At 40.8% G+C, this 26,948-nt stretch overlaps 1 protein-coding gene across 1 annotated transcript in view; it reads left to right on the forward strand.

The window, feature by feature from the left end:
- Positions 1–10,465: 10,465 nt before the first annotated feature.
- The window catches only part of CHRM3 (cholinergic receptor muscarinic 3), a 257,400-nt gene continuing 240,917 nt past the window's right edge, over positions 10,466–26,948 (forward strand). The window contains exon 1 of the mRNA XM_005518512.3: positions 10,466–10,577. The gene's annotated coding sequence lies outside the window, so the exon portion shown is untranslated. The remainder of the gene's footprint in view (positions 10,578–26,948) is intronic.

Raw genomic sequence — 26,948 nt, forward strand, 5'->3', positions numbered from 1 at the left:
TAACTTCAGCCATACAGACAAACCTTTCCCTCTGAATAATTTCCACTTGAATATACATATCTTAGGGAAGCTGCCAAATCCTTTTCCTACACTGCTCAGCTGCAGGGATTTTGCTGCATAGATGGCATCTAACTATATCTCAGTGGACCTCTATGAGAATTTGTTAAGGCTCCTAAGGCTGAAGGCCAACCATAATTGTTCACCCTTTTTTCAGATCTCAACGGGATCTCAAGTTATTGCTCTCTAATCTGCAGCAAGACGTGCTCTTTTGAAGTGATATAGCACCAAAATACACATTTTTCTGTACTGAGTGAATTGGAAAATCATGTGGTTTTAATTAGCTGTAAAAGGACAGTACAGCAGCTGGTACTACAAAGCATATGAAAAGATTTGCCTTGCTTTGGTTTTGCACTTAGAGAATCAAAGAGTTAAGTGCCTGCTTTTGTTCAGTGAGTGACAAATGTGAATTATGTGGATTGGAGAAGTGGTGGGGTTTTAAACACAGACTCTTCCCATTTCACTTTGGTGCTGCTGGGTGGCTGCTAATTAATTCCTGCTCTAGTGCCTGTGTCTGCATCCTTACTGAAACTGTGCTAGTCACAGACTCCCTGAGATGTTCTACAACATTTCTTGAATAACAGGCAGCTGGGGTGCGGTGGCAGCACAGCACACAGGCTCCAGCCGACTGTGTACTCACTGGTATGCTCCCAGGCAGGGGCAGGCAAAAGAGAGAAACCCACAGAAAAATCTCTGAGGGGTCAAAAAAGGAGGCATCTCCACGGTGGGATTTCTGCCTCCCTGTTCTGTCAACTGCTTTGTGTGAAAGAAAGAAAACGAATTTCAGGTGATCAGGTGGCACATTTCCCTTCCTTGAACGTCTGCTTTCGGAGAAGCTACGGAACAGTGCCAAATGCACTGCATTGATATTTCTTGACGCTGTATGAATTTGTCTCATGTATTCAGTGGCACTCATTTTAGGAGAAACAAACTACTCTCAGGCTCCAGCTTCCCAGCAATCTGCATTAGCCTCACTCAGATGATAAGGATACTGCATGGGTGGATTGAAGTAATGTGCAAGCAATGAACACTAGAGAACAATTTATATTTTCTCTGTTTTGCCAGAGTTTGCCTTCAACCTTTGAAAGTCTATACAAGCAACTTTTATAGAGTCACAGAATCAAATTTCTTCTGAATATCTAATCTAAACCTACCCTCCTTCAGTTCGAAGCCATTCCCCCTTCCCCTGTCACTACATGCTTTTATAAACAGTCTCTCTTCATTTTTCTTGTGGGCTCCCTTCAGGTACTGTAAGGCTGCAATTAAACCCACAAGCCTTCTCTTCCCCAGGCTGAACAACTCCAATTCTCTTTGCCTTTCCTCACAGGAGAGTTGTTTCATCCTTCTAATCAACTTGGTGGCCTCCTCTGGACTCTCTCCAACAGCTCCATGTCCTTCCTGTGCTGGTACCCCTGATCTGGATGCAGTGTTCCAGCTGGGGTCTCACCAGAGCAGAGCAGAGGGACAGAATCCCCTCCCTGGCCCTGCTGCCCACACTGCTCTGGATGCAGCCCAGGACATGTTTGGTTTCTGGGCTGGGAGTGCCCATGGCTGGGTCATGTCCAGCCTCATCCACCTGCACCCCCAGGTCCTTCTCCTCAGGGCTGCTCATGACCTACTTATCCCTCAGCCTTTATTGATACTGGAAGCTTGTACAACTTCAGCTCCCTTCAGGATCCAGCATCAGCAATCCCAGTGAGCAATATGGCACTATTATGATACCATGGAAATGGAATATGTGTATGAGTATTAAATAGCCAATATTATGTACTGTTATCAAAATTATATACCCTTCAAATCTGTGCCCACTAACCTTAAAGCTCTAGAAACTAATCACATATTTTTATCATATTTATCAGGTTTCATATACCGTGTTCTATATGAATGTGAAGAGTTTCCGTGTTTTGACATCTGCTGGTATCACAGAATATTTTGTTGACATGCTACGGTTCTGGCAAAAATTACAGCCACATAACCACGTATTTCCTATGTGTATATCTACTCTACTACACCTTTTACACTGATTCCTCTAAAGCCTTTTTCTCCTTCTCACAATTTCTGTGCAAATCACTACACTTTCAAAATATTCCTATGTTTTGGGTTTTTTGTTTCATTGTTTCTAGCAAAACTAAGGGAAAGTGAATTATTTAAAATAAGGAGTAGCAAACATACAGTTTTAGAAAAATTTCCAGGTCAATGATCAAGAAATAGTACCTACATCCTAAAGGTGATGTTGCATGAATTGGCAGAGTGCTGATTTTTGCAATGTAAAGTATCTCCAGCTCATTTGATACTTCACTGAAGAAATTCCTCAGTGTGTTCTCTATATGAGAATTGGACTCAATCAATTTCCATTAGTGGGAAATCTATCTCTGGGGAAAATAAACAAAACAAACAACCAAACAAAAACAACAAAAAACCCCAACAATTTTTTTAACTCACATAAACAGCATGCAATTTTCTTAAACCTGTCAAAAATTAGAATATTCTTGTCTTAAACAGAGCTCAAATGTGGAGATACTAGGGATAAATGAATTGATATTTGTGTGACATTATTCCACAAGGAGTTTTGTTGCTTCAAAACTACTGAACTTCATTCTTCCAAGTTATTATTTAAAACAGCACCAAAGGAGCCACTAGATGTGTTGGCTTTTCCCCATATAGTACATACACCATAGTGGATGCCCACATAGATCCCCCAGCAGCATTGCAAATTCAGCTATAGGGACATGGTGGCTTAACCTTGGACAACTGCCAGACACCTATACAGCAGCTCTCTCTGAAACCCCCTCCTAGACAGGAAGGGAGGAGAAAACAAAATGAAAAGCTTGCAGGTCAGAACAGAGACCACTCACTGAGTAAATGTCCTCATGGGCAATACAGACTTGACTCGTCAAGAATTAATTTAGGTTATTGCCAATTACTAACAGTGGTGGATATAAATAAAGGGCAAAAATTTAAACACCTTCCCACCAGCTCTCACCTCTATTTCCCAGGCTCAACCTCACCCCTTTTTTTCCAGCTCTGCTTCCTTTCCCCCAGTCCCGGGCAGCACAGAGGGTCAGGACAGGGGCTGTGGTCAGTGCATGGCAGCTCTCCTGAGCTGCTCCATGCCCTTTGCACTGCTCCCTGCTGACCTTCCCCAGGGACCTCAGGGAAACCATGCTCTGCCCGGAGCACCTTCCCCCTCGTCCTGCTACTCCCTCCTTGCTGTTCATTTTGCTGTTTTTCACCCTTTAAAGAAGTGGTGTTTGGCCCTTTCTGAAGCACGCCTTCCTGAGAGCAACCGGAGCAGGCAGCAGGGCTCAGCCGGACCCGCCTGGGATGGGATGGGATGGGATGGGATGGGATGGGATGGGATGGGATGGGATGGGATGGGATGGGATGGGATGGGATGGGATGGGATGGGATGGGATGGGATGGGATGGGATGGGATGGGCTGTGCCCGGCTCCTGCCTCTCCTGCAGCACCTGGCAGAGGAGGGAAGGACACTCCTAAATCATGGCTGGATGCAAGTGCATGGACTATTCTTAAAAGCACGTGAAGTAGGTCAGGTTTGAAAAGGATGCAGCTGTCTAGATACTCTGAGCTAATGGAGCTTGACCTACAAATTTCCGATGTGCACTGGATGTCTGTAAAATGCACTGGAATAATATGTACCTAAAGTTTATTTTTATAACTTAGAATCTATTAAAGTATGTGCTTCAAGACCTGAGTCTTACAAAACTGGACAATCAGAAGGATTCATAATTTTTAAATATTCTGTCATAAATGCTCAGAAATTTATGATAAGCAATGTGATGTACCTCTGGTTTCTGCCCAGCAGACCCTCTCCCAATCCCTCCATTACCATGTCACCATCTACACCTGATTGATGGTGTTTCAGGGCTTCACAGTCTGAGATTAATGACCAAGTTCCCACATCTTGGTCCTTTGATTTTGATGGAAGAAGTGGGATTTAAATTGTGGAGGTTAAGAAAGGAAAATATTTTTCCTGCCTTGCAAATGGCTGAAAGGTCATTCTTGAGCTCAAGTTGTTTAAATAATTTATTGTGAGCTACTGAGTCATAACAGAGTTACTGATCTGTCTTTTAATACAGTGACATTCTATTTTTTGAACACTATATTTTTTTATTCTATGGTATTAAATAGCTCTCAGTCTGCAGTAGCCAGAAATGTTTAAGCGTGCTGCAACTGCATAATGACATATCGGATCTGTACCTTTTACAGTGTGTGTAGCAGAGAAGTGCTGTGGTGGGATTACATGCTAAAAAGAAGTGTTTTTCTTGGGAATAACATTCCTCTACCAGCTTTGAGTGTATAATTTATTTTCTAAGCAGCCTGTGCATACTTGCTTTGCAACAGGAGGTGATTTGAGACTCCAATGCTGATCTATTTTTTTCATTTCTGCATTGACACTGAGCCTTCCCACCTCATTAAACTTGTTTTCTTTATTTTGTGTGTTTCAGTGTTTTGTGCAGTCTAGGGGTTGATATATATCTTATTAGTGTTTTTTGTAACTCTTAAAAGTTACCTAGAAGATAAAATTTCTAGTATTTCACAAATTTAGTTTTGTATTCAAGTTAAATAACAAAGTATTTTAATTTTCCCCACCTAATTTAAAATATTTTTAAGTACTGGAGACATGGATCACATGAACTGAGAGAATATGGAAATCCAACCCCTTGAAAAGTGTTTCTACCAAAATTACTTTCCAGTTTCTAACTACTTTGATTGCAAACTTTTCCCTCACCATAACTGCAAATGCTTCTAGTTGCTGTTGAAAACAGTAAGAACACTTTTTCTCAAGACTGCACAATCCTCTTCTTCACACTTGCTTCTTTTTCCTTCTCTCTTTTTTGACCCTGAACAATTATTATGGACTGGAGCTACACACCATTATGAGAAAATGGTCCCACTGGCAGAAAATAAAAAGTATAGGAGAAAAATCCAAAACAATCCGCATCTAAAGAAGGAAAGAAATGCTGGATCCTATCAGGAAGCTGTTGGGCTCCACGCAGATCTAGTCCCTATGCTGGTTGCATTTTGTTGAGGACAGAAATCCATCTGTGCAAGGGACCCAAGGGGTGCCACAGACTTCCACCCTTTCAGCTCTACAATTCCTCCATCAAGCCACTGGAGTCTCTCCTCACGCAGTTTCCTCTCACCCATCCTGCAGTGTTCTGCATCCTTAAAGTGGGGCATCCTTAAGAGTCTCCTTCCAGCACAGAAAGAGGTGGGAGCTTAAAACAAGAAAGGTAAAGAGTATGAGAAATCATAATATTGAAAATGAGCTATGGAAAAGCTGCTTTTAAAGGGAAGAACTGCTGTTACAATGAGCATATGCTCAATTTATACTTCTGCTGGACATTAACAGGTGTCAGGGGAGGAAGACAATAAATGCAGGTTTTTTTGTATCATGTTAATAAAAACCCCTTAATTTCTACTTAACTCTTTATTAGATCTGCTATTGCTACTGCATGCATTTCATAACTAGGAAATACTGATATAAAGCTTAAAAATGCCTTCAAAATATTAATTAATTGTTTTGGAAGTGTTTCCCATTATGTGAAATCAAAGTGTTACAATAATCAAATTAGCATGTTAGCAAATATTTGGCCTAGAACTTGAATTGCTGTCTTGACTAGACCAGCTTAATATAGACAAGGCTCCATCTGAACATGCTTTTTTTCTTGTATTTATTTTCCTCACAAAAAAACTTTCAGATGTTATATCCAATGATGTTTGAAATTATCAATTTGGAAAATTGTGGATCACTGTCATCTTTGTTGGACATTTTATGAAACCATAATGATATGTGAATGAAACCATATTCTTTAGATGTATTAAGAAAATGGCACAACTTGTGTCTCATTGTTTCAGCTATGCTTAGTTGCTGGCTTTAGTGTGACCTTGATCATCAGTCATTAACACGATTTTTATTTTGCTTATACTACAAGGATCACCTGAGTTTATAGAGTGGTGTGTGGTTTGCACTGATTTACATGATGAAAATCAGATAAAAGGCAGTTTTAGTAGATTGTGTCCAACTTGATCCCTTTCTTTAGACAAGATAATTTTCTTGACAAGGGTAAATTCTGCAGACTTGATCTATTTGGCGCTCAGCAAAGCTTTTGGCACAGTGACACATGGGAAACTGTTAGTTAAGCCGAAAAGGATGAGGATTAGTAAAAGAATGTCAATACAGTAAAGCATTGGATAAAGAGACAATGAGGTGTGTTGTGCTGACAAATCAGCAGGCTAGATGCATAGTCCTGGTGAAATTCCTTATGGAGCAGCAGCTACTTGGCCAAAGTGAGGCATCTGCCAGCTGAGGCTCTTGGTGAGACAGAGTGAGGCAAAACAAAATAGTACACATAGAAGCTAAATACAGGAATTTCTCTTATGAGCTGGGCATTATCATTTGGAAACAAAAGAAGCAAAAGAAATGTTTGTCAATACTGTTTGGCCAGAAGGTAATTAGTATAGGTATTAGCTAGCAATGTGATTGAGCTGTGGAAGCAGCAGAACGGACACCAGCTTACAGTCCAGGACACTCTCACCTCTCTGAGCTCTAACTGGGTGTATTCAGCACCTTGTCCAAAACTGGTATATAATTACACCTATACTGAAGAAAACTCAACCCCTCCCACCAAAAAAAAGAAAAGAAAAGAAAAGAAAAGAAAAGAAAAGAAAAGAAAAGAAAAGAAAAGAAAAGAAAAGAAAAGAAAAGAAAAGAAAAGAAAAGAAAAGAAAAGAAAAGAAAAGAAAAGAAAAGAAAAGAAAAGAAAAGAAAAGAAAAAGAAACAAACCAAAAAAAAGATGATACAAAAATGCAGCTTGGACAACCAGAAAAGAGAAGGACGCCATTTACAAAATAAGACTATGAAAGTACAAGTTTAGAATAGCAAAAGTATGGAGGGAACAGTAAAAAGGCATTAAGATGCAGGAGAACGGTGAGCTAGCTCAAGTCAGGCTAGTATCATCAGGGCAAGATGAATGGGAATAAAGTACTCAGAAATATATTAAGGCTTAAAATTAGAAGTTCCTAACTATTATAGATGTGAGGATCTGCTGTTCCAGAAGAGCAAAATGGGAGGATGCAAAAAGTAAAAGATTATCTTTATAATCTGGTCTTCTGAATGAAACTATGTGATTCCTGATTCCATGTAATGAATGAAACCACAGACAAGGAAGTGATGTTACCCAAGAAGGTCCTTCAAGGATAACTTCAAGGAATGCTCAGTTGATTTCTTAGTGAGCGTTTCTGTATCTTAGCTGCAAGTACACAACCACAGAGCATCCAGAGAGTGAATGCACATACTCTGGGAACAGCAGTGCCATGAAGACAGGCACAAAAAGCAAAGCAGTTCAAGGATGCAGAATCAACATTTCAGTGGTCCTCAGCAAAAGAGTGTGTTGTCCATCATTTGTCCACTCATCCAACTACATGGTGCTCACTTGTACATCCCCACCTTTCTTGCAGTACTGTTCTCTGTGTGGGCTGGCACAACCATGGTGACTTGCTCTTGATCCTCCAGAGTATCCCACATGTCAGTTACATTCTATATTGTTCAGTGAGAGGAAAAAGAAATCAAAATCTTGAGAAATGTGCAACCTATGATGCCAGATTTTCTTCTTATTCCCATAGATAAATCATTAAAAAAAAAAAAAAAAAAAAAATCCTACTTAAAAAAACCCAAATCAAACCAACCAAACAAAAAAACTCAAAAATCCAACAGCCTTCCAATTCATCTCCACCTCTGTTCCTTTCTTAGGAATAGAATGTAAAGACCTGTATTATACCTAGGAGCTGTACTGTGCAGGTTTAAACCTCTGGTCTCTGCTCAGCTAAAGATCTTGTTAAAATCAATGGATATTTTCTGTAAAGAGTATTATCTAGCAGTATCATTGCAAAATTTATTCCCATACCTTAGGCTTCCCTAACCAATTCATTGCCTGCCTTGACACTCACTTCTTTATACAGACATTGTCCTATACAGGTTTTCTAGGATCACTGATTTTAGTGCGTATACACTTGCTTCAAAGGCTCACTCTGCGTGACTCAAGGTTAAATATATTTATGCTACACAATTGTACCAGGCAACTGAGCCCTGATTTATAAAGCGTTGATATGTTCCTTAAAACATGGCAAATTCAAAGCCAAGATGATCTCAGCTTGCTTTGAATCTTAAAATGAATGCATTTTCTAAAATACATTCTGTGTTATGCACATAGATGACAACCTCAGAAATTAATGAGGTTGTGGTAGCTACAAAGCCATACATTTTTAGACACTGGTCTAATCATAACATAATTTACTATTTGGAGTGGTTCTCCTCCCCCTCATGAATGGTCTATGCATTATAAAGATCTCAACCTGAGATTACCTTATCTATATTTAGTGTGCTTACAGCTGGGAAGCCCTCACACAAATTTAACAGCTAACACAAGCAACGAAGGGGAAAAGATGTTTGAATTTTCAGCAACATCTTCAGCACAAAAATAAAGGCACTATTTCTAATATAATCTGAAAAGACAGTGGTGCACCCTGTGAGCTCATCTCCAGCATGTGGGGGTGCTGAGCCTTCAGCAGCTGAGGTGCAGAAACACCAAGGACAATCGCACTGTGAAGGGTCACCTAGATGACTCAGAGGGGCTCACAGCTGCAGTGAAACCCCAGCTTCCTATTTCATGGGATAGAGCTTTTTGTGATGCTATTCTGAGATGCAAGGTAAAAAGAAAAGCATAAAGGCAGTAAAGCAACATACCCAGAGCTCAAAAGCAGAGGAATCTTTGCACAGCAAGAGGTCTTCATTTTTTCACACATAAGTAGCGTTCAATTTTTGCTTTTTCACCCCACAGGTATTTTTTTAGAGTGTTGTGAACTACCATTGAATTAATTTAAAACCAGCAGATTAAAAATTTTTCTCTCTAAGTGTTGAAGATTGATACCTGGAACTTTACATATTCTTTCACAGGCTCTGGTCATGGCTACTCTTCACGAAGGATCCTATGGCATGGTCTGTAAAAACCCCGGTGTAAGGACGTAGGGTGCAGGTGATTCTTCATCACTGAATGCAGAGGGTGCAAGATGGACCCCAGGTTTTTAAAATTTTGTTCTGAATGTAGCAGATAATCTAAACAATAATACTTACACGGTTAATAGAGAATTGCTGCCCTCGAAAGGATACACTGCTGTTTTGTTTCTGTTCTCCAGAGCCCTGCTTTGTAACTTTTCTCTTACACCTAGCCAAGAAATACACAAGCAGGCAAGCAGAACACACCCTGCTCCCTTATGCCATAGCAACTTGGCGGCCAGCAACTCTGCCCACAAAAACAACTGCTAAATGCTGAACTTCTTTTGTGTTGAAGGATCTCAAATTTATTAATCTTTTATGACAGAGGAAACGTGGCAGTGTGAGACACCTCACTTCGATGCAGTGAGTTACCACAAACTTCTACAGGATCTTTTAAAATGCAGATTTCTTACATTCTTCATGTTTTAATGGAGTATAAGCATGTATTAATAAATTATTTGGCTTCCTTTGAGTTTGTAGCATACTCTGATTAGCTGAGAGGGAAGAATATTTTAAGCAGACCTTTTGAAAAGTTGATAGTAATGAATAAATACCATATTAATATATATTACAGAGCTATATAAGGGTATATGATTTGGTTGATGTCTCATTAAGAGGCATATTTAATATGCAACAGAAAATGATTTACTCTCCACAAACAGGACCGCAATCTTCAAGCAATAGCTGCTCACACATCTCAATTAAAACCAATAAAAATAGATTAAAAAATTAGAGGGGGAAGGGGGGGAAGAGAGAAAAAAAGAAAAAAAGAAAAAGAGAGAAGATGCCATCGCAGACTGACGGAAGGCTGTCCCACATAACCACATACTCTGTGAGTCCTTGCTACTGCGCAGGTTGTTGGCAAGGGCGAGGGACGCTTTCGGCAGCCCTCTGCTTTTTAACTCCCCGTGCCCCGGGCCGGAGGCTGCGGGCGCACTCCCTCTCGCTCGTCCCCTCCCGTCCGCGCACCGCCGCGTCCCAGCGCCTCCGAGCGCCGCCGGGGCCGTCGGGCCGCGCAGCTTCGCACCTCGGCGGTGCCGCGGCCGGGCCGGGCCGGGCGGGGCGGGCTCCGTGAGGTCACGGCGGCCGGGCCAATGAGCGGCGCGGCGCGGCGGGCGGCGGGGCCGGGCTGTCCCTCGTGTGGCGGCTGCATGGGGAGGGCGCCGGCGGCGGGCGCGGGGCGAGCGGCCCCGGCGCGCCCCCGCCCACCCAGGGGCCGGGACTGAAGGGGCGGTGCCGCCTCCCGGGCACAGGTGCGGCGCTGTCGGCGCGGTCGGTGTCGGTGTGGCGGACGGGTGCGGGGCGCCCTCCTCCCGGCGGGGGATGTTCCGGCCGCCGGGGGCGCGCCGCCCGTGGGAAGCGCGCTCCTAACGCCACCTGGGCGTCGCAGGGAGCGCTCGGCGCGGAGCGGGCGGCGCGGGGTCGCCGGGAACCGGGCAGGTAGGAAGGAGGAGAAGCGCCGCTTCGGGCGGGTCTGAGGAGCTTTTTTTTATGTGTCTGTGTGTCTGTGTGTCTGTGTGTCTGTGTGTGTGTGTGTGTGTGTGTGTGTGTGTGTGTGTCCTCCCCAGCGTGCGCGGCTGTCAGCCGGGGCCAGCAGCGCGGCGGGGCTCGCCGCGGGGAAAGTTGTGCGGACGGTCCCCGCTCCGAAGCGGCTGAGGAGCCGCAGCCGGGGCGGGGGGCTGAGGCTGTGGCAGCGGGGACGGCCGCCGGAGGGCTCCGCGTACCGCGGCGGGGCTGCCCCGCTCCCGGGGGGACTCGGAGGAGCGGCCGCTGCCGGGGGCAGCGCGGTGCCCGCCCCTGGCTCGCTGGGGTCGGGGGTCGCGGCTGCACGGTGCGGCGTCCCGTCCTGCGGCGGGTCGCCTCGGAGCTGGGCTCGACGTGCCGCCGGCTGTCGGGCTGGTCCCGCTGGGACAGCGAGGAGTGCGGGGCCTCGCCCGGGCAGGTGGCTGATAGTCCCCGCGACCGTGCGTTGTCCGCTCCGCTCCGGATCAAGGAGGATCCTCGGGACTGCGCAGCAGAGTGCCCGCTGTCGTGCGGCTGGAGTTTGGGAGGGCGGCGGTGGGTAGGGCGTGCGCTGCCAGCGCACCCACAGGAGCGCCTGAAGCAGAGCCCGAGTGTTTACTTAAAACCAGAACTAGCCGTGTTCCCTTCGCTGTGTATGTCTCCGGGCAGAGAAACCCAAGCGGACTCGTGTGCAGGGCTATGGATCCGCTCATGTGGGTTTTCATACTGATTAACTGCCTTCCGATTGCCTGGGATTACTTTGGAAAAACGCAAATCCCAGCTAATATCTGTGCTGACCATATATAGAAGTAGTCACAGACAGAAGTACTATAACTTCAATGTTGCTGACACAGGTTGAAAAACTTCAAAAACAGCAAGAAAAAGCCGGGATTAGTCCTGAGGATGTTTTTGTCCAAGGGATATATTTTCCTGAGTTTGATTCCTACATTGACTGAATTATTTCTACTTTTTGTTTGTTTGCTTACCTGCCCATACTCCTCGAAGTTAGTGAATGATATACTGATTTTATTTCGTTTGCCTCTATTTAATCTGGCAGTGTTTGCTTTGCTTTCTTGTGTTGGACCAGGACGGCAGCAGGGTATGCTGCTTTTTCCGGAATCAAGCCTGGTTTGATGGCTTTCAGAAACGTGCCTCAGTTTGGAAGCGAGCATGTTGCTCATATATTACCAGTTTTCCGTGGCATGGAAGAAGTATTGTAGGGTTTTCTGATGTTGTGTGCTTTGTGCTCTCACTTTTTTTTTTCTTTTTAAAAAAAATACATTGGGTTGTTTGTTTTTTAAATAGCTCTACTATTACCAGAAGCTTTTATGTGTACATTATTGTCCTATGGAGTGATATGAAGACTACATTTTCCAGGGCTGAATCTCATTCAAAGTAGTGTGCTTTTATTTCGGTGTCATGTGCATGTTAACGGGCTAGCTCCAGCAGTAGGGAACAAGAATCTGTTGACTTGAGCTGAAACACTGAAAACAATTCTCTTGGACTGTTTCGGATGTAGCAGTTTTGCTGGATTTTAGTAACAAAGAAATTAAATGCTCCAGGAGCAATCCAGTATGAAATTCATCTGACTTACTGGCAGCTATATCAAAACATGTTGCAAGTTCTCTTCTACTACTGCCATCAAAACCAGAAACTCAGTTTTGTATGTTTCCGTGTTTAATTCAAAAGAAATAGAACCTAACCTAATTTATTACAGAAACTGTTGTGAGTGTAAATTCACCTCATTTTCAGGTTGATGAATAGTAACTTTCTGGAGGGAGCTGATTGCATACGTTATATCATGCATCTGTATATTGTCAAGTACAATGCATTTTTCTTTCTGTTACTGAAAAAAAAAATCGTCTAAAATCATCTTACTCATAGAAATATAGTCTGCATCCAACAGCTTATTAATGTCTTTTAGAGCTTGTTTTTGTATTTTAGAGCTGCAGTTTCAGAGGCAGGTTTTCATAGTGAAAACCAGCCATGACCATATGAAACATCATAAACACAGTGCCCAATGGTGCCTTAAATTACAGTTCTAGGTATTAGTGTTAAGGAGTAAAATGTCTTGGTTAATTTGTAAGCTGGTCTAAAAAATTGTCACACTTACTACACTCTTTGTTCTAAACCTATAGCAGCTGCTCTAAAACTGTCCAACCTCCCTTTCATGAATTAGTGTATTTGGGTTTTAGTCTTAATGCCATGAATGTTTTCAGGGTCAAATCCTGAAATGCTAAAGAAAATCTTGTGGTGACTAATGTGGAAATTTCTTCCACATGAATGCTACAGCGTTATGGTTCTTATGCTCATATCTTCTATTCTCCCTCAGTCTTCATTGTAGCAGACAGCCTAATTGTGTACTTTGTGCCAGCAATTACTGTGCTTACGCAATGCTATGTGACTCGAAAAGGAAGGGGTGCAAAAGGTGCTTGACACTAGGAAAACGTTTGAAGTGATCTGGATGACCTTAATTAATATTGTTCATTATTGTATTATGTCTTGCTTGCCATTAAGGGGAGATGGTGTTCTGAGGAGGAAACAAAGTATCTGTGCAGCGTTTGAAGGCAATGAAAGCTCTTCTCAGTGCATGTAAATGCATGGATGCTTAGTTTAGTGTGAAGTATGATAGAAGGGTTTAGTAATGTTAATGGTATCCCTTACTGTAATGGCAGATTCTCATTTAGTGAGGATATATAATTGATCTTTAAAATAGGGAGCAGTATCTATAAGAATATATGGGGGAAGATATGCAATGCCATCTCAGTATCCTTATCTATATTTAAGTACCATAGTTTGGGAATACGTAGCAGATGTTTTAAATGGATCTGTAAACTTGGAATAAAAAGTAGTAACCTGGTAACACCAGAAGTTGTCTGTTTCACAAATCCATTCATCAGTGTTGTTTCTTTATCTGTGACTCCTTTCAGTGTCTTTTTTCTATTGAAGTGTATCAGTGCTGCTGGGCTGCATGGTTGCTGTAGATGTGAAACTGTCAGAGGTGCTGGGGGAGTGTCCGTCACCTACACCACTGCAAGCACAGATTGTTCTTCCCAGCCCACCCTACAGCATTGCAGCGTATACCAGGCTATGTTCCTGATTGGTGTTGGGGTGCAAAACAGTATAAATAAACTTAGTATGAGCCTGGTGTGCCGTGATTAGATTAAGACCTCATGCTCAGGAGTTGTTTATGTCTTATTTTTGTTTTAAGAGAGGATAAGAGGAGGCTGCAACATTTTCTATTTCTTGTGCCTTGGTTGAGTGCCAGCAGAACACAACCTTGTCCATCCATGCCTGGCAAGGAGATGCAGTGAGGGCAAAGAGACAATCAGTTCTTGTGAATGTAAAATGTTGAAATTACTGACTATGAAATAGGTGACAATGAACGATTAACCCCCTCGAATATTCTAAGTATGTAGTTTCAGGCTGGAGGCACCTGTTGGTGTAAAGGAGGGAAGGCTTAAATGAGTTTCTTTATTAAATGTTTGCAAACTGAAGGCAAAGACTTTTCTACAGTTGGAAAAATCTTCAAAAAAACTAAAGATGTCAGTTATATTACAAATGATAATCAGTGGCTGCATTGAGAGCTAGAAGTAGTTCCACACTTCTCTAAATTAATCTTGATGGAGATGGTTACAGAGAAATAATTAATAATACAGCTTCAGTATGGTTATCTGAAAATGTTTTCCTGGGTATGATTTGTAAATGCAGATGCTTGTCAATGCCATTACCTTTCCTTCTCTGTTTTCTGTGCTTTCTTTCTAAAGATGGAGTAAAAAAAAAAAAAAAAACCCAACCTGTTTAATTTAAAATAATTTCCTGCAAGCAAATTCAAAGTTTTGTTCATTTAGCCCAGTGCAATATAGCATTTTAGTCACAGTATCAGAGTTCCATGCACCCCAAACATCAGATAAATTGTCTGTTTTTTGTTGTGAGCACTAGGCCTGATCTTGATCTTCAGGAGGTTGTGGCTGCTCTACTAGTTTGTAGTCAGTTCTTGTGGGATTAGAGAATATGACTGGGGGCTTCCAGGATTGTTCAGTTATATTCAACGAGTTAATGGACTTGTGCTCTATAATGATAAATATTTCTATAGTTCCTGTATTTCTCCTTTCCCAGTCTGGATATAAGAAGGCTGTGTGATGATGTGCAAGGTTAGTATCTCACCTTATTTGGATGATAATCTGTCCTCCTTCATTCCCATAGGAAGAAGATTAATTATGGCATACAAAGGTTTATAATAAAAAAAAGTCAAAAGTTTACCTCTTACAAATAAGTTCACAGACAGCTGAGAAATTCGAGTTATTAGGACACGTCTCTGTGTGTACATCACTTCTCTTAAAGAAAACAATCTAATCTTGGTGCCAGGGGTTGGCTGAGGGGCTTTGTACAATATTGTTTGCCCACTGAGCTGTAGCTGAGTTTGTGTGTAGCATTTTGTCCATTACTACCTTATCTGACAGCATTAGGAGTACTGGAGCCAGATGCTGAGGGCTCTTCTTGGACCATTAAGGCTCCGTGTGAAGTAAGGAGGGACAACTTTTCAGGTCAAATGTATAAAGTCGTGACAACATACATCTTCCTGCAGCCTTGTTATTCCTGTCTGTTCTTCTCATAAGCAGGAGAAGACCCTTCCAGCATCTAGGATTAATGGGTTTTAAGAAAGCCTCCCAACATTCCTGCATGAAGGTCTGAGGTATCAGCCATAGCACCTAGAGGAAATAAACCTGACAGTTTTGAAGGGGAAGAGTGCTATCTATCATCCACAAGGATTTATAAAAAGCCTCCATTATTTCATTATGAAATAAGTAAATTTGAGTTCAGTAATTATGTGGGATTCTAATAGCGGGAAATACATTATTAAGGCTGTCAAATGATACATTAAAAAAATTCTCACTAAATACATACTGAAGAAGCAAAGCATTTCATTTCTTTCAGCCTTGCACTGCAGGCATGTAGAGCCCCTCTATATGTTTTATAGGATTGAAATAACAAGCCAAGCCTTTTAAAAAAAACCCAAAACCTTAAATACCTTGTAGAAGGGCTTGGGCTACCAGACAACCAAATAATTTGGTGAGATAATAGCAGTCTTGGTGTAGTAAATTAATTTTCTCTTTTGGTTTTGTATGACCTGGAAAACACTTGTCTGCTTCATGGCTGTTAATCAGGGATGAGAATAAGCAGGTTATTATCTTGAAGCAACATACTTTCATTCACTAAAAATGCCATAGGAAGGTCCCTGCAAAACACTGGAAAGAGCAGTGTCAAATCCTTAGAGAAAAAGTATTCAATTCCCCTTCCTGATACTCATGTAGAGGAGCTTGTCCCACAGGGTTCTGTTATGTATGAAAGGAGACGCATCCCTGGGGTCTTATGGGAATTCCTGAAACACAACAGAGGCTGAGTCTGTCTCGAGGTTTTTAAGGCAGCAATATTCATGCTGCATGTACTGAAGCATGAAATATCCATCATGCTTGCTTTTATAGCTGCAAGCTTTATATTGGTCACCTATGCAAAATCTTACTGGTTTTTTTTTTTTTTTTTCCTTTTTTTTTGGGGGGGGGGGAAAGCCTTTTTGCACTTTCCCATGTTTCTCTAGTAAAAATTGATAGTGCTAATTGCCACTTCTTTTATCATTAATTTCTGAATCAACACAAAGTATTGCTATAGCAACAAATCCTTTCGAACTTCACTGCAGACAATTAGTAGGAGAATTCAATCTCAATATGTAATAAGCCCAATTGTAAGAACTATTTGAAGGATTAAGGAACTTTCTTTTTAAAGAGAAGGGGCGTAATGCAAATACTCAAAACTGTCATGGAAGAACAGGACTTGAGAATTTCCAGCATTATCTTCTTATTAATCGTTTCCAGTTGCTGTACCAAGGTGCATAGTTGCTTTGAACAAAATAATTACAGCACACTGTGTCTCCTCGGAGAAAAAATATATCATTCTGTGGAATACTGTGGAGATTTTTATCTCTGATAATAATGTTTTGACATAAACCACTGCATCTCTTCTCAAAGTGTGGTTGCTCTTCAGCCCTGACAGTGCATGTGCAGGAAAACCCTAAGTAAGTAGGTTTCAGAATGAGCTGGACAGCAAATAATCCTAATGTATGAAGTCAGAATTAGATGGTGCTTTATTTCTGCTTTTTCACCAGCTGAAGCATCTTTTTCATCGGAGTGGATTTCTATTTGCATTTTACCTTGTCATCTCTCTTGACAGCAGGCACACAAGGGGAGTTACACGTATATGCACACACAAAAATCAGGAGGCATAAGGGGTGTGGAAGTACGAAATACCTGAGGAACACTGGAAAAAAAGGGAAAGGTCTGCAAATTTGATTGATGTTATTACCTGTGATAGATATTGAGGTAGTGGAAGCTTGTAAATCTTTAGGGGGAGCTATGCTTCTAAGGATGCTGATTGCATTGAAAAAGGTTGTGTGAGAAGAAAGTATATGGACAGGCGAAGGGTAAGAATAATAAAGCCATAAGGAAATGAAGAGGGTAGTTGAAGGAGGAGCAGGACTTGTAAGATGGAAGTCTGAAGGGAGCATCCTGGGATCCTGTGACTCTTGTATACATGTAGGACAGAGAAAAGAAGGGGGAACTGTAAAAGAGCCAGAAGGAAATGGAACAATGTGACCTTAGGTGCTGAGTGGAGAATGTGCCTGTGGTAGACATCCTGGGAAGGACATGATGGTTTCCTGGGGAGGAAAGGTTGTTTTGTGGATTCTTCCTTCACCTCATGAAGTGGGTGGCTTCAGAATGGTGCTTTGCTACCAAGGCTGCTTCTTCTGTTTATTATCTTATTATCTTATATGTATATCTTATTATTCTGTATATTATCAAAGTATGTTTCATTACTAGCAGTGACCCCACCAACCAGCAGACCATCTGTGCTTATCCTGGCCAGACTGTTTGCCTTGCAGATAATAATTGGGAGGAAATAAGTACTGAAAATGTCATAGCATGCAAGGCCACACCTCTGCAACTTTCTCCTGTCAGAACACCTCTTCTTGGAGAGCCCTTCAGAGCCCTCTGCACAGTGTCCAAGTTACCATTTTCAAGCAAAGTTTTAAATTTATTTTCAAGTTGTATCTCTTGGTTCTTCCTTTTATTAGCACAGTGGTTTGTTAACTAGGAAATATTAAAGAAAATTCTGCAATAAAGGTTGAAAGAGCATTACAAAAGACAGCAGTGAAGAAATGCTGAGTGTCTTTTACTTCCAGGATTCTTGGAAGACAGATGATCCCTGGACTATTTATTTATGTAAATATTGTTCTAAAATATCTATTGCAGAAAGCATCTAGTAGCTCAGATAGCATCTGAGCAGTGTCTTTTAAGGAGAGATGAAAAAAAGGATTGAAGTCCTGTCTTTGGCTTGGAGCTGCTGAGGTAAATTCAAGAAAACTTAAATTTAGTTTGGAGGCTTGCAGGGGAGACTCCTGGATTTCAAATGTCTTTGTATTATTTTCCTGATCATTGTTTTGTATAAAATTATCTTGTATTTTCTGTGGAAAGAGATGGAAAAAAATCCATCTTAAGAAAAAAAAAATTCTCTGGAAGAGAGACTCTGTAGTGCCTGGATACAGTATAAAAAAAACTAACAAAGAATGGCTTTAGAGCAAACACTGCTGAAAGGTCTACATTGAAGCAAATACGTGTGAAAGAGAAATTTACAGACCTACAACTCAAGGGGTAAAGGATTGTGCTGTAGAAAACAGTTGCTAAAAATACTGCTATACAATGCAGGTATATAAATAGAAAAGCAATGAGAAAAGTTTGTAGCTCCCATTTCTGGAAGCTGCAGTTCAATAGCTGCTGGCTGTTGATGATGTGTTAGGCACATGTACTGGTTCTCCTTTCCCTTGGTGTAAATTTGCAGTGTGATATGGGGATGCATCAGCAAGTTGAAGGCAGTGTCTGGCTTTCCTGTTGGTCGACAGTCCTAGGTGGATTGATTGTAAGGTTTTTCCTTTCCAGTCGTACATGCAGCTTTCCCTGGAAAATCATAATGCCTAATAAGACTTTGAAATAAAAATACGAATGTCTGTTAGTCTTCCTCCTGTTCCATAGCTCCATTCAAAAAATTCAGTTGTTTTGTGAAAGCAAGTATATGGAAGGTAAAGATGAACTGTACTTTTCAGAAGCAGCAGACGGTGTTTATACTGCTCACTACTGAGTCAGTAATTTTCATTCTCACTAAGCTCAATGAAAGCTGTGTTTGTTTGCCAAAGGGAATGCTAAAGAGGCAAAAATATGCAAGCAAGATTGAAAAAAGGTTTATTGGGCTCCTGTGGCTGGATTTTGGTAGCAGAGGGGATGCAGGGGCAGGCTCTTTGTGAAGCTGCTAGAAATTTCTCATATGTCAGATGAAGCCAGTGCCAGGCTCAAAGATAGTCCCACTGATGGCCAAGGCTGAGCCCATCAGAAATGGTGGTAGCACCTCTGGGATAACATATTCAAGAAGGGAAAATGTTACTGTGCAGGACAGCAGCTCTGCAGATCCAAGATCAGTGTGGAAGGAGGGGGAGTGCAGGGATTCCCCAGCAGTCCGTGGTGAAGCAGCTGTCCCCCTGCAGCTCCTGGAGATCCATGATGGAGCAGATACCCACCTGCAGGAGGCCTGTGGCAGAGCAGGTGGATGCTCTGGAGATTGTGACTCTGTGAAGTTCTTGCTGGAGCAGGCTTCTGGCAGGAGCTGTGGGCCCAGAGAGAGGAGCCCATGCTGGAGCAGCTTTTCTGTCCCAAAAGCCTGGATCAGGTTTTCTTGTGACCTTGAAGGGGACAGTTGGGGTGGTTCATGAAGAAGTGCAGCCTGTGGGACAGACTCAGCTTGTAGAAGTGGTCGAAGACTGTCTCCTGTGGGGGGGCTCCATGCTGGAACAAGAACAGGGCAAGAGTGTGAGGAGTTCTCCCTCAGGAGAAGAGTGGGAGGATTTCTTCTCCCTGAGGAGGAAGGTGCATTAGAGGCAATGTGTGATGAACTGTGAATTTCCCCTAATCAAAGGGGGAAAGTGTTTTTAGGATTTCACTTTAATCTTCATTATCCTAGCCCAACTCGGACAGGGAAAATTTTACAACGTACTACTGAAGTGGAGTTTCTTTTGCCCATGATGTCAGTCAGTGGGTGATCTCTCCCTGCCCTGATTTTGGACCTTGAGTCTTTTTCTGTATATTCTTTCCCCTGTTCAGATTAGGAGGGGAGTGATAGAGCAGCTTTGTGGGCACCTGGTGTCCAGCCAGGGTCAACAAAAGGTTCATAAATACAGCAGTAGGCTGAAGCTTTACATGCTGAGGCTTTTCAGCATGTAAATCTGCTGCTGCTATCTGCCAGGATCAGCTCTTGAATTATGGTTATGGTAAAATCGAACTTTTAAATGCCTGAAATGGAAGAATTATGATTATGCAACTTTTGTAGGCTGACAGCAACAGTGAGGAGAAAAACCAAATATGATCTCAAGTTAATTTGAAATAAAAATGCTCATCTCACCTAATTTCCTTCCCACAGTTTTAGTATACTTAAACAATTTTAACTTGTCATATTTGCAAGCTAAGAAAATGGAGTTTTGAAGATAAATATGATCAAGTATGTTGTTTCTAAGAAGAAAATATTGGAATTGAAACTATTTTAATGTACTGATTTCTGTTTAATGTCACTAAATATCTAATACCTAGCAACCTGCTAGTGTTGGCATGCAGAGGTCTTATCCTCGTTACATCAGTTGGAAATTTTTGTGGTACAATGAATCATACAGGTGATCAGTATCCTTTTCTCCGTCAGATATGATGGACTTTTTTTCATTTGATATGTTGTTGCTCGGTGGATTGGTTTGTTTCTAGGAATAATGCACACCCTTTACAACAGCTGTACCGTCTTGCCTCTGCTTCTCTTAGATTTTGCTGTTGTACTGTTTTTATAGAAGGTTAGGAGAGTAAAAGTTCCTTTAAAAAACCCTCACCAAAAAAAACCAAACAAAACCCAAACAAAGAAAAACCAGACACAACCCCAAAATCTTATCCTTTTGATTTTATCAGATGGGAACATTTCCTGGATATGGCTCACATAATGGGATGGGTAATAATTTATTTGTATATTGATTTATGTAACAAGAACACTAGAATACTGAGGACACTTGGGCTGCAGTCTTTTGTGGTTATGTGACTTGTATGACTCTTGATTCTGCTTTTTGATTCTAGTTTGAATTGGGTGTTGTAGTGTCATTAAGGAGAGTGTTTCTGAGTATTAATGTTGGGCATACTAAAATCCTGGATTTCCAGGCTGGTCCTTTGAATTACTCAGATTTTAATTTTTTTTAATTGACCATGTGATTGAAGCTGTGGTTGTGTTTCTTTAGCCTGAGCAACTATTTTCCATTATACATTTATTTTTTACTACTGTAAAAATAACGTTGGATGGCCTTTCACTTGGTTTTTTAATTGGTAATACTGCTGCTCCTGACCTGAGAATAAACAAAGTCCAGGCTTTGTGGACTCACTGGGAAGTGACTTGAATCTACGATGTTAAATTATTAATTTAATTTTTGCATGGATTGTGAAAAGTCTTGCGTGTAACCCATGGCCAGTTGCAGGATAACATTGTTCGTTTAGGAAGGTAAGATAATTACCATACTGATTTTGACAGAAGTACTAAAAACAAATATTTCTCTAGGGCATTTGAGAATTCTAATGATTAAGATGATAGGTTATGCTTGGGCCTGAATGTGTGTACTAGAAAACTGTAGTGCTGATATTCCCTTTTACCCTCCTGTTTCTCTCATTCTCCCCCTCTCTCAATCTTTAATGCCAAGTGTCCTGGATTATTAATGATTAAAAGCAATGAATAAATGCAGAAAAGGTTCACTAGTCATGTTTGACTAGCTCATGCAGAAGGTTAAACTTAAAAGGTACAACATAAAGAGGAAGCACTGTAGAAGCGTTCTTACATTTGGTAGTTGTATGTATACACCATCTGACTGTTCCTATCTTACTTAAAATTGTGGGGTGACACCAAACACTGTTAAGCTGAAGGTTGGGTTTTCTTTCTCTTTTGGATTTGGACAAATTGAGATTTCACTTTAGTCTATATTTCACTTTCTTTTACTTTTTTTAACACAAGGAGAAGTGTAAGGCTTTTTTCTGCCCAGTTTTACTTGTGTGTTTCTCTATAATTTTTTTTGAGTTTTACATTTTTTTTCTACCAAGGATATTACTCTCTCTTAGTTAAATTGGAACAGAAATGTGAATGTTAGAAGTGTGTGGCCAGTTGGTCTTGTTTTAGCTAATGATGTGCTTAGACTGTACGTGTGCAAAATATACTTCAAGGCCTGTCCTAATCAACTTAAGAAAAATAAATTGAAATAAATATCCCCAAACTATTTGCAGCTGTTAAATTATATTAATTTAAATGAGATTAAAGCTATAATATGTGTAGCTATTTTCATATGAAGATAAGCTTAAGCAATATTCTTCCTCTGATCCTAGTTCAGAGCAACAACCAGACCAGAACCTTTCATTTGAGGATTATAACTTCCCTTTTAAATTTCTAGTCATGTCTTCTTTTTTGTGTTCATTAGTTGTATGTAATTTTTCCAAATATTCTTGTTTATATGTTATTTGCAAATTTGTTTCTGATGCAGTGATCCATATATTATTAAGACTAGTGGGAATCATGGAACTGGAATAAACATTTTAAATAGGTAATTATGCACAAAATCATAAGAATAGTGGTTTTTATTCATAAAACCTCTGGTAGGAAGTTTTGGTTTGGAGTATGCTTTTTAATAGATATCAGATGTGGAAAAAAACCATGAACCATTGGAGAAACTTGAGTGAAATATCACACATGGAATAGAATTGAAGTTCTCTGGGAGGAATCCCTGTTCTATTGTGCCTGTGAAGGTAAGAAAGTCATGTTCTGAATGAGCCTGTAAGAGTGAAAGATCCTTGATATAGTATAGCTGTATTAGTAGTAGAATTAATGATGGATTTGTGTTATTTTGGCATTTTATCACTCCAGCAATATTTGGACAGAGCTGAGAGAGCTGAGTAATACACAGAACAAAGAGATGAGCAGCTAGTGACTCTTATCAGTAGGCTGTTGAAAGCTGCTTTGGGTTTCAAAGATATTAATAGGTTATTTGGCTGCATTATTTAGTAGCAAGGCTTTACCTTGCTTCTAAATTCTTCCTGTCTGGATTTAGTGAAAGGTTATGTCCACTGGAATGTCATGTAAATATGTGAAAATGGCTTCAGCAGAAATGTGCAGAATTCTTTAAAATGGATAACTGACTAAAACTAAAAATATTCAGTAACAAAACAGTTATTGAGTTTTTGATAGCCCTCTGAACTTTACCTAAATTGATAATCATATAAAGTTAACCAAAATTTCAGATATGGGAAAGGTAATTGAAATAAGGAAGTTATGTTCCTGAGTCTGTTCTGTCACCACAAGACGATACAAAATTGAGTGTGCACAGTATGCTTGACTGAAATGCTAGTTTTACTTCTGTAATTGTAAATATCATGTGCAAGCAACCATAGAAGTATATTGTGACATTTTATCCTGAGGAGCTTAATGTACAGAAATGTGTGCTAACATCAGAGTGGTTATGAATTAGCCACATCCCGTTAGCCCACAGTTACTTATATCAATTTGTAGCTCTGAAATCATCTACAGAATACCAGCTATGTGCACTCAGCTTCTGCCACCCCTGAGAATTTAAAATAACTACAGCTGAAGCTCTTTAGGCCTTTTGAGGGGGAAAAAAAAAAAAGCACTCTGTAAGCAAACCTGTGTACCAGCTGCTTTTCTTTCCTTTTGCATACCCTTGGTGTTAGACACTTTTGGTTCTTTCAGTATTGTTTGTTGATCCTTCTGAGAGGGAAGTCACTGAAAATGTCAGCTGAGTGTTGCAGTTTCCATACTGGAAAAGCAAGTGTATAAGCAGCGAATTGTGAATGGGAATTCACAATTCACTGTTGATATTTAAATGCTTTGACTACCAATCCTGTATTTCAGGAGTTCCTTGAAATTGTTGTAATGAGAGTTGAGCTGAAATACTCAACACTTCAAATGCGAAGAAGTGACTTTATTACATAATAACTTCAATAAGAAACATGAAAGAAATAACTCTGGCCTGGGGAATTTGCTTACTCTTCTGACAAAGCCTGTAAAGATTGCTCAACTAGCTACAGTCAAGGGAACTTACCTGATTTTTCAGGCATGACCTATGAATCTCTGCAGTTCCTCAACAGCTACATTACTGCCTCAGGAAACTTTTTAACTCTCTAGCTGAGACAGCAGATGGACATGATACTGTCTAATTTTCACTGAGTTAGTGCAATGGGATTTCCCTTTTGCTGTTCCTGTTAATCTTCTAGGTGTAGTTAATATTCAGAGAAAAGAACTGAGGATAGTTATCTTACTGCAGAGACAGGCTGGCCACCCAAGGGAGTTTAAAGTTTATAATGACTCGAGTCAATGAGATGGAATTGGGGAAGTTTAAATTTCTGTCATTCATAGATCTGAAGTGCAATGCTTTCACTTTGGCATTATCTTTATGCCTTAAAAATCTAGACAGATATTTTAGTTTCCGTGAGACAGTGAAAGTTATCTGATAGTGAGGTATGGGCTCCTGGGGGCAATGCAAGCATGAGATAATGGGAAGTGGTGTTGAAATAGTTCCCTAGCATTCATCCCTGACTTGGAAGCATATAAACATTTGCACAGGCACTTCTCAGTGAGGAAGAAATGTCAAGATTTGGCTCCCAGAAATCTTTGTATATAATTTTGACATGACTCTATCATGGTAGGATACAGCTGTATCCCAAAGTACTTGTGAATTTTTAAACTGCTGGTTACTAATAAATCTTTAAGGATTTAATTTTTTTGTCCCCCTACTTCAATAAAAAAACTCCTCCCAAAAATTTGCTATAATTCTGTGGAAGCTAATCTGATGAAACATTGACCCTGATGTGGGTCATATGTTTGTGTTTTTTCCTGGGTGTTGAGCTTGAGGAAGTACTTTGGAAGTGTGTTTCCAGTTTCTCAGCCACCTGTTACAGCTTTCTTTCTTGAAGCTGTTTGTTATTTCTGAGGCTGCAGTGTATTTCTTGCTAAACTATAAGGCTGTAGTAGTCAAATATTTCCACAAGCTGAAGGGTTGCTGAAAACAACTTTGGTGACAAATGTAAGCCGGTACTATGTGTCAGTATAGCAGGTGTGTTTCACCATTAACGTGAACTACAAGCAGAACCATAAGCATGTCACAGGAGAGAAGCAAATTGTGTATGTCAGAGAGAAAAAGAGTGAGTACCACAAGGCTGGTTGTGGATTAAGGCATTTGGAAACCCTTCTACAGGGAAGTGGGTAGATTTAGCAGTGCTCTTTTGCCATAATCAGGATGTAAAGAATTCCTCTGTATGCTCAGACAAATTGATTGCTCCTTTTTGGTTTTTTTTAATCTGTTTGAGTCTGCTCTGTGCAAAATGTGTTCCTCAGTTCCCCTTCTCCAGCAGAAGCACAGTAGTCTGGCAGGGCAGCAGAAGGGATGAGGACATGGACAGCAATTGCCAGGCCGTCACAGAACATTAATTTTACCTAGATAATACTTTGGCCCGTGATTAATACAGGTCGCTGCTGCCTGTTCATGTTGTAGATCATGCTGAAAATTGTACAATGACAAGTACAATTTCTCTGAGTCATTTTGACTCCATGGCTTAAATAATCATTGTTGAAGCACAGTAAGGAAACTGTTTATTTGAGAATGTTTCCAAGAAGTGCTAATCCCCTTTTGGGGTAAATGGAGGAGTTTCTGCTATGGGGTTACTCTTAACTGCAGAAAGCAGTCAGCTTGAATACTGAAAAGGAAACAGAAAATATAGTTATTCTACTTTCTCAGGAGGTAAAGTGATAAAATTTCTTTGGATTGGGTAGATAATGCTCTTTATCACAAGAGCTGAGTGGAACATCCTTGCAGGTCAAGATATGAGTTGATCAGGCAAAAAAATGTGCTCCTGGGAGAAGAAAAGACCAGGAATGCTTAGAAGCAGTCTAGCTCAATGCCTGCACATCAGTAAAATGAATCACTGGATAGGAAGGGGGAATCATTAGCTTAGGACAGATCATTCATTTGCCATACAATGCCACACATAGCATCAGGTGCCTTGTTCTAAGTTTTCAGTATTTCTCCTTTTCCCAGGCTTGTAGATTACGGTTGTACTTTTTGTAACCAGCTAGCACATACCTGAGCAAGAGCTGCAGCCTTGCTGTCACATCCCTCTTTATTTCTTGGTAAGCATCCCTCTTTCTGTCTTAATTCAGATGTTTTCTTCCTCCATGTATTTAATTTCATTTCCTATCATGGCGTATCTTCAACAGGAAGGTCCAGTGTCTGTGTCTAATGAAGTGAGTGGCCTGGGGGATGGCTGCATCCCCTGCTGTCACTGCACTGACCACTGAGCAGCCTTCCAAGAGCCATGCTTTGTCTTGGGCTTTTCAAGTAACCTCTGCTTTGCCTGAAAGCTCTAAAATGTAGAAATCCTGGTGCTACCTCAGGAGTGGCTGGGCTGTCTGTGAAGCAAGGAGAGGAGCACAGCTAGGGCTGACAGTCTCTGTGTGTACCTTGTTCCTGTTCATCATTCAAAGCCAAGGAGAAAAGTAAAGTCTCAGCTGTGTCCTTGGAAAGTCAGAAATGAGCATTTGAACCCATGGGTTCCAATCTGTGCTGCCCCTGAGGGTACTGTTTGGCCTGGCTGATAACTGTAAATTCTGTGCATGGACTTTTCTTTCAGATATAAGTCTTTTCATGCCTTTTCCCTGCTGGTTGAGTGTAACATATTTAGTTGTCAGAAGATGATTCAGTGTGGTCTCTGTTTTGCCATTAAAAAAATCTTGAAAAATAGTAAATTGGGTTGAAACCAATTGATTGCAAAATTGAATGTTGGCTTTACAGTTTCATTTAAAAGACAAAATATTTGATATTTCTGAGTTTCTTGTGTGGTTATATATAAAAAAAAATAAACTGTGTGAAAGGATTAAAAGTGAAGTCATTCCAAGTCATAAAGCAAAACAAATTATTTGTTGAGAAGATTCACAGCAAAAAAATACTTAAAAAAACCCCAAACCAAAAATGCAAGCCCTTCATGCAAAGTTGTGGTTATAGTAGAGGTTATACTGCTGAAAGTTGTTTACTGGAACCTTCTTTCAGGAGTGATGACTAAATGCGTGTATATATATATGTATATATGTGTATATAAGCACAGTTCTGTAAGCCCTACTTCATAATGCAGGAGTCTG

This window comes from Pseudopodoces humilis, chromosome 3 (assembly GCF_049639895.1).
Source record: "Pseudopodoces humilis isolate 2021_Gansu_Grassland_sample_001 chromosome 3, ASM4963989v1, whole genome shotgun sequence".
Taxonomy (NCBI): Eukaryota; Metazoa; Chordata; class Aves; order Passeriformes; family Paridae; genus Pseudopodoces; species Pseudopodoces humilis.